Source organism: Fukomys damarensis, unplaced genomic scaffold, assembly GCF_012274545.1.
Source record: "Fukomys damarensis isolate Sample0158 unplaced genomic scaffold, DMR_v1.0_HiC HiC_scaffold_10, whole genome shotgun sequence".
Lineage (NCBI taxonomy): Eukaryota > Metazoa > Chordata > Mammalia > Rodentia > Bathyergidae > Fukomys > Fukomys damarensis.
This window is the reverse complement of record NW_022900922.1, coordinates 4250452-4257927: the sequence shown is the minus strand read 5'-3', so window position 1 is coordinate 4257927 and position 7476 is coordinate 4250452. Positions and strand designations below refer to the sequence as shown.

The 7476-nt window shown below is 39.0% G+C and overlaps 1 pseudogene; it reads left to right on the top strand.

Moving 5' to 3' along the window:
* Nucleotides 1–1944: 1944 nt before the first annotated feature.
* Nucleotides 1945–4126, top strand: LOC104860293 (annotated as a pseudogene).
* The last annotated feature ends 3350 nt before the right edge of the window (nucleotides 4127–7476 follow it).

Genomic DNA, 7476 nt, shown 5'->3' with positions numbered 1-7476 from the left:
AGCTAGATATCTTGCACTCTTCTTCAACTGATCTTTTGGGTAACTGTTATAAAATAATCCTATAAATTATGTGTCCTGTATTAAATCTATTCTCTTACAAATGCTGACAACAAATTTGGTACCAGGAGTGGGGTTCGAGCCCATGAAGACATATAGATGGCTTGAGTCCACCACAAGAAGCAAAAGGGCTCCACTTTTTGCAGCCTCAAAGTTGCAAAAGTGAAAGATCTTGCTTTGAGAAGTGAACCTCAGAGCATCATGTTCCAGAATGGTAGCAGCCTAGAGAATTTATTTTTTGAAGTTGGATTCAGAGTGCTCAGGAATCCAGGCATTTGACTCCTACAGCCAAGAGAGAGGGAAGACTGGCTAGTACTGCTCCAGCTGGCAGCAGTCCTTGGCATCATCCATGTGATACTGGTTTTAGGTGCATGAAGAATAGAAGAGTTGTGGGTCAGGATGGCTTCTACTCAAATTTCAGAAAAAGAACTGGGAGGCCAGGCAGTTTGCCCTTAAGAAGGCATTATGGAAGCTGAGTGTAAATCTCAAGGTGCAGTGGATACCCCAAAACTTTGGAGAATCCAGGAATGTTGATTTTCTGAGGAAAATTGAAGTTTTTGACTTTGAAGAAGAGCCAGCCAAAGAAAGAAGGCATGGAAGCCACAGTCATCTACAGCATTGCAGGGGCAGAGCCACCCAAGACTTTTGGAGTTGATAACTTGCCACAGATTGCCAGGGATGCTGGAAATAGAACTGTGAGATTTTGATGTTTTCCCTCTCTCTGTCTGTACCTTTTGCTGTGGCAATGTCTACCATGTATCATTAAATGTTGGTAGTGTTTGACCTTGTTTTCATTTGTACAGGGGCTCTTTCATTTGTGCAGAGATTCATAGCTAAGAGTTTGCCTTGACTCTCAGGGAAGATTTGGGACTTGGACTTTTCAGCAATGGTAAAACCATTAGAACTTTGCAACCCTTAGAGATGGACTAAATATCTTTTGCCTACAGGGATGTGTATGCGTCTTGGTGGGTGCAGGGACAGAATGTTGAGGCTTGTGTCTAGATGTCCCCTCAAAGCCTCATGCAGTCTTTTTTGAAGGTAGCTAAATCTGGAATGTGTGATGCTAGGATTAAAGGTGTGTGATTACTAAACCACTACATGTGAGTGATTGGTTTGGCACCACTCTAATCCTCACCCAGTAGGCTAACTAAGATAAAAGGAGCAGAAAGATACTGTTAATGTCCCTTGTTGTTTTGCTACCTTGTTCCATGTTGTTTCTCCTCTGTAATGCCTGTTTGCCATTACTCCTTGGAGCCAGCCAATCATGGACTGAAACTTCTACAAACTGTAAGCCAAATAAACCTTCCTCCTTTAAATTTGGATGGCAAAAATTTTGTCTCAGCCACAAGAGAAAAGTAACTAATACAGATGGAATCTCAGGGTTGTTTTAATTTGCATTTCTCTAGTGGCCAGCAATGTTTAGCACATCTTCATGTATTTATTGGCCATTTGTATTCTTGTGAGGTGTTTATTCATTTCACTTGGCAATTTCTGTTGGGTGTTCTATTTTGGAAAGTCTAATTTTTTTTTTAGTTCTTTATATACTTTAGATATATGTCCTCAGTCTGAAGAATCACTGACAATTTTTTCTTCATTTTATAGGTTGTCTTTTCACTCTATTGGTAGTTTCTTTTGCTCTACAGAGCTTTTAAATTTAATATGATCCCATTTGTTGATTCTTAGAGCTATTTTCTGGGCAAGTAGGGTTCCTTTCAGATATTCCTTCCCTACTCTATGATTTCAAGGGTTTTACCTATAAAAGAAAATAATTTAGAGGAGCTGGAGTGGGCTCAGAGTTGTCCTCCAGAGTCCAGGACAGCAGCCAGCCAGGTGGCCGGAGTTGGGGCCACTCCACTTGCAGGGAAGAACTTGAGCTGAGGCAGGAAGATGGCTGCAGAGAAGCCTGCAGATCAGGGAGCAGAGAAACATGAAGGGACAGGTCAGCCCTCTGGGATCACTGATCAAGAGAAGAAGCTGTCCACCCGTGCTTTCCAAGCCTTCACATCTGGAAATTGTGATGCCTGTCTGCAACAACTGGCCTGTCTACAATAATAAACAAAGATGATTATAAAATAATTGTGAACACAGCAGTAACTGAGGTTTTAAAAAGTAACCAAATAACAACAGATAATTTGAGGCAAACACTTAAGCAGCTGAAGAATTAGGTTCACTCAGTTGTTGAAGAAATGGATGGATTAGATGATATTGAAAACTATGTTGTCTTATAATCAAGCAGTCCTTCTTTATCATCTACTTAAAGCAATAGCAGTTGGTGAAAAACTTTATAAGTTCAAGGAAACTTTTGAAGAAAAATTTGCCCAAGCAGTGTGTTTTTTGCTTGTAGATCTGTACATATTAACCTACCAAGCTGAGAAAGCTTTATAATCTTCTTGCTGTCCTAGAAAAAAATGATTTTTCACAGGGTAACAATAATAAAAATGGAAAGAATGAGACTGGTAATGATAGCAACAAAGGTGGATCTAATCATAAAGCTGAAAGAGGAGCTCTGATAGAAGCCACAAAATCAAAGATGCATCAGTACAAAGTAAGAGCTTATATCCAAATGAAGTCCCTAAAAGCATGCAAAAAGGAAATCAAATCAGTCATGAACACAGCCAGAAATTCTGCATCCTCTCTGTTTCTTAAAAGCAATTTTGAGTACTTAAGGGCCAATTATCGAAAAGCTGTGAAGCTGTTAAATAGTTCAAACATTGCTGAGCATCCAGGATTCATGGAAACAGGTGAATGTTTATGATGCATGTTCTGGAATAGTCTTGGTTGCACCCATTTCACCATGAGCGAGCACAATTTGGGAATTTTCTACTTTCAGAAGGCACTGCAAGAGAATGACAACATCTGTGCACAGCTGAGTGCAGGAGCCCTGACCCAGACAAAAAATTTTCAGGAAGACCCATGTGTACTTTACTAACCAACAAGATGTCTGAGTCACTATATAACTGTGGGACTCAGCTTCTGCACATCAGAAGGCCTCTTGCTGCCTTCCAGTGCCTGACTGAGGCTGTCCAGATTTATCATGCCAATCCTCACCTTTGGTTACAGCTGGCTGAGTGCTGCATCACTGCCAATGAAAAGATTTCTGAGGAAGCAACTAAGGGTCTTCCAAGCAAAAAGGGAATCGTTCAGTCTGTCGTTGGTCAAGGCTATCATCATAAAATAGTTCTGGCATCACAGTCCATACAGAATACTGTATATAATGATGGGCAGTCTTCAGCCATTCCTGTAGCCAGCCAGGAATCTGGGACCATTTGCCTCAGGAACGCCTTGCTGCTGTTACCTGAAGAACAGCAAGATCTGAAACAGGACAATAGGTCTAAAAACAGCAGTCAGCTCAGCGGGAACACAGAGAGCAGCGAGAGCAGCAAAACATGCAGCAAGCGGTAAGAGCCATGATGAAGATAAATGCATTTCAGCTCCACCTTCTTCACCACCGAGAAAATAGGAATTAGAAAACTTGAAACGCTCCCTACTGCATTGCATTGGGTGGCCCTGGCTTTGGGTGATAACCTGACGGCTTTGAACCACGCAGATAAACTTCTCCTGCAGTCCAAGCTCTCAGGCTGTCATAAGTTTCTGGGCTATTTGTTGGCAGCAGAAGCCCTTATCTCCCTGGAAAGAATATCAGATACCATTATTCACTTGACCCCGGAGAATGTCACCGATGTCTCCTTAGCGATCTCTTCCAAAGAGCAGGACCAAGGATCAGTCAAGGGTGAAAAGGAAGCAATGGAATCCTCTGAGAGGGGCCCTCCCAGTGCTATCCCATTTCCGTCACCTCGGCCAGAACTGCGATGCTGTTCAACTTCACCAGCGCCTACTGCCTTGGGAGTGAGTAGGACAAAGCCCCCAATGTCTGCACCAGGTGACTTCCATGATTCACCCGAAGGAGGTGCCCCCTGAAGCTATCTTGCTGGCTGTGTACCTGGAGCTGTAGGACGGTAATACCCAGTTGGCCTTGCAGATCATCAAAAAGAATCAGCTGCTGGCGACAGTGCAAACACACTCCGAAGTAAAGGAGAGGCCAGGGTTCCAAGCCGTCCTTCAGATCTAGCCCGGCCCGATGCCAGTGATTCCCACTGCGCAGAGAAAATGATGTTTTGCTTTCGGAAAACCATTGCCCAAGACCCAGCACAGTATCTACTGACCTTGTTAGTCGTATCACAGCAAATGAGTAAAAGACAAAGTTGTGAAGACACAGTTTTGAGACCATTCTACCCACTGACTTTTTTGGGAGAAAGTTACTTAAAGTTAAGGATTTGCAAATTCATTTTAGCCATTGTCCTTGAAGTGGCAGCAGACTATCTGGAGTGATTACGTGATGTGTCTGTGTCCTAGGCAGTTAGAACACAGTCTTCAGAACAACAACAACAACTAAATAAAATAAAATAATTTTAAACCTAGACTTCTATACCCAGTAAAACTATCAGTGAACTTGTGGTAGACAAAAAAAGATATATTCTGATTTCAAGAATCTCTTCTTATGTCACATGCATTCTTTTTTTTTTTTTTGACACAGGGTCTCACTATGTAGTTGAGACTGACCTGAAACTCACTATGGAGCCCAGGCTGGTCTCGAACTCCCAGCAATCCTCCTGCCTCAGACTCCTGAGTGCTGGGATTATAGGCGTGCACCACCACGCCTGGCTTCACTCACATTCTTTTCCAGAAAGCAACTGTCATATAAAAATAAGAGAGCTAAGTAGGATAAAGAGAAACATGTGCTTCAGAGTTGGGTATCCAATAAAGATACGAGGTGATGTGAATTTTTATAAGACCCCCCTACAATACTTTCCAGAAAAAGCCTATATCGTGCCATGACAGTACAGCCATGTGGAAAGGGTTAGGAAGTTGAATTATTTTATGTAGGGAAGTTTCAGAAAGCAATAGTAAAAATAAAATAAAAGACAAAGCTCATGTTTCAAATTTTATAGTGTGGAAAATTTTATTAAGAGTGATTTTACAAAACTAACAAAATGTATGAAAGTTTTAGAACCATAGGGGAAAATAACTAAGCAAATGCAAAATGAAAGTATTTGCTACAGTAAAAATTTAAATAAATGGCCTAATAAATGAATACAAGAACAAAGTTAGTAAGGCCCTAGATTTAATTCCTGGTGCATGATCAAAGAAAGAAAGAAAGAAGGGAAGGAGGGAGGAAGAAAGGAAGTTAGAAAGTTATATTGGGACTACGGGACTGTAGCACTGTCTTAGAGTACCTACTTTTCATGAATAAGACCTTGGAGTCAATCCCTTTTACCAGAAAAAAAGAAAAAAGAAAGAATGCAATAGGACACATTTTAAATATTCTTTAGTAAAATGAGAAAGTAAAATAATTAGTAAATATTGATTGTGACAAATTAATTCATCCACCACTTCATCAACTAATTTATTTTTTCAGAACATGCTTAAAGAGTTAAAGCATATTTGGGGAACTGAAAGAGAGATTGGGAAAGGTAGAAACAAGAAACTTTTATTTTTGCTATAACAATTTAGTGCTAAATGCCATTTTAGTATTTATTTAACATGACACTTGCTTGTGTTACTGCAAATTTTAGAATGTGTTAAATAAAAAGTAACTAATTTGGTAGAGAAGAACAAGGACGAGTCTGATTTGTGCAGAAGGCAAACTCTTAACACAGCCTTTCAAATCCTAAACGACCTCTCAGTCATAGCTCCACTGATTGATTTCTCAAGGTAATGGAGTATAGGTTCAATTAATAATCAGCAGAATTACTTCAGAGCCCTATAATGGAGAAATTCCACAGTAAGATTTACCACGTTATATTGTAACAAGTGATGAAAGTTTAGATGATTAGTTATTATTATTATTTTAATTGTTACTTTTAGAAAAATATCGTTGTACTGTAAAATGGGATATGTAGTCTAGGGTCTAACTTTTACAATTCCAGCCAAAAGTATATTTCTTCTTCAGGCTTGTGGAGAATTTTGCCTTATTAAAAAACAAAAGAAGTCTTACTATATACTCAGTGTCATTTACATGTAATTATGAACTGGTTTCCCAATGATCTTGGGGTACAGATTCAAAAACAGAGTGAGGGCCGGGGGTTTGGCTCAGTCGTTCCACCACCTACCTCAAAAACAAAAGGGCCAGGGCCTGAGTTCAATCCCCAGTCCAAAAAAAAAAAAAACAAACCAGAATGAGTTCATGTTCTCACATAATCTAGTGTCTTGCTACTTTCCTGGTTTTATTACATATTTCTCTTGCTTTCCATCTAGCCAAGGATACCCTTTCTCACCTCAGAGGTCTGAGTTTGATCTTTTCTTTATTCTGAGTTATTGTCTCCTTCCTCTGACTAATTAATTCTTAAACATACATTTATTTCTTTAGTTTTAACATTATTTTCCCAGAAGATCTCCAAGGCCAACTTCCCATCCCACCTCCCCAGATCAAATCTCTGGACTACGCAAGCCTGGAATGCTCTGTTGTTTTTTCAAAACACTTGACATGAGGTACCATAACACATTTCTGTAATTATTTGGTTAATACCTTTGAGGTCAGCACATTACAACTCACAGCCAAGAATATGTCTATTTTGTTCCATCATTACATTCTTAGAATCTAGGGCCACAAGTGGCATGAGGTAGCAGGTTTTACATAATATTTCATGAATGAACAAATGAAAATCTAGTTGTACAGGGCCGGGAATTTAGCTCAGTGGTTCCAAAGCCTGTCTCCCAAGCACAAGGTCCTGAGTTCAATTCCTGGTACAAAAAAAAAAAAAAAAGAAAAATCGAGTTGTACAGTTGGGATTTGTAGAATAAGATAAACCTGAGCAAATAAAATTTTAAATTATTTCACTATGTGAAAGGATTATTCATAAGGTGTGCATTTGGTTTAAAAAATCATTCTCATAAGATTTAAAATAATAAAAGAAATCACTCAACTGTTTTATTTTCTAATAAAGAATAATATTTAATCTTCATGTTCCATAACAGAAAATAAGCATTTGCAATAAAGTTGTACTTTTGAAACAGTAAAAGTACTTTTTAGTAACACAGTTACCTGTCTTTTGATCTATCTTGAACCACAATTCAAAATAAAGATAATAACAGGATTCCAATTAAAGTACTTTAAAGAACATAATAGGAAGTAAAAGCAAATTACTTAATTAACCCTCTCTGCAATGTTGCAATTGATAGGGGACATTTTAATGATATCTCTTCCCATAAAAAAGCAAAAAACAAAAACCTGTAAGCAAAGTCTCTTAGGAGTTAATTCTGAAAACACAGCAATTTGTCAAACACAGTGGTTTGAAAAGCACCCCGAAATAAATTGGGTTTATGACTTTTGCTACACAGTGTGCAGTCAAGCCCATTATTATGAACTTTTTCAGTTTAATTTTCTTTGAATGATACCACTGCTCAAAACTACAAAGCAAA